This window comes from Chrysochloris asiatica, unplaced genomic scaffold (genome assembly GCF_000296735.1).
Source record: "Chrysochloris asiatica unplaced genomic scaffold, ChrAsi1.0 scaffold00535, whole genome shotgun sequence".
NCBI classification, from domain to species: Eukaryota; Metazoa; Chordata; class Mammalia; order Afrosoricida; family Chrysochloridae; genus Chrysochloris; species Chrysochloris asiatica.
In genome coordinates, this window is record NW_006409053.1 from 516,307 (window position 1) to 517,272 (window position 966).

At 38.2% G+C, this 966-nt stretch overlaps 1 pseudogene; it reads left to right on the plus strand.

The window, feature by feature from the left end:
* LOC102832239 overlaps window positions 1-960 on the plus strand; it is a 12,471-nt pseudogene extending 11,511 nt beyond the window's left edge.
* Window positions 961-966: the final 6 nt, after the last annotated feature.

Below are 966 nucleotides of genomic sequence, written 5' to 3' on the forward strand. Positions count from 1 at the left end.
TTCCATTTTGCAAAATGAAATGTTATCAAAATGTTCCCTCAAACTATGTACTATAGACTGTATAATAGGAACCGTCTCCAGGTGTTGGCAATTGTTCCAATGACTGTACTGAATAAAGGATAGCTTGATGTATCCTGGGATATGCTCCAAAGGTATAATGAAATGATCTTAACATCAACTTGAAGTAACTGTTTACTGTGATTATGCAGGAGGATGTGAGACATAAATAAATAAATCCCTTTTAAAGGAAAAACAATGTCAGTGGTTATAAAATTCAATTCAGACACCTCAATACCATTTATAGAAGAGCCACTAGACAGTATTGAGAATTTCATATGCAAGTTTATCTTTTCCACAGATGAATCATCAAGAAAAACTACCAGAAGAAAATCTCACCAAATTGACAGAATTTGTTCTCTTGGATTTTGCTGATTTACCCCATCTACAATGGTTTCTGTTTGGATTCTTTCTAATCTTCTATAGTATTATCCTTTTGAGCAATGGCACCATATTTCTAATAACTAAATTGGACCCTGCTCTTCAGAGCTCCATGTACTTTTTTCTGGCAAGTTTTTCCTTTTTGGAAATCTGCTATGTATCAGTGACTATCCCAAGAATGCTAAAGAATCTTGGGACTCAGAGAAGAAGCATTTCCTTAGTTGCTTGTGCTACATAGATGTGCTTTGTTATCCCTGGAGCCACAGAGTGTTTGCTCCTGACAATGATGGCCTATGATGGCTATGTGGCCATTTGTAATCCACTGCACTATCCTCTAGTCATGAAGCATAGGTTCTGATACAGTTGGTGACTGGCTCTTGGGTCGCTGGCATACCAGTTCAGATAGGACAGATATATCAGATTTTCTCTCTGCCTTTCTGTGGCCCTAACCAGATCAACCACTTCTTCTGTGACATTCCCCCAATACTCAAATTGGCCTGTGGGGACACGTCTGTCAATGAGATATTC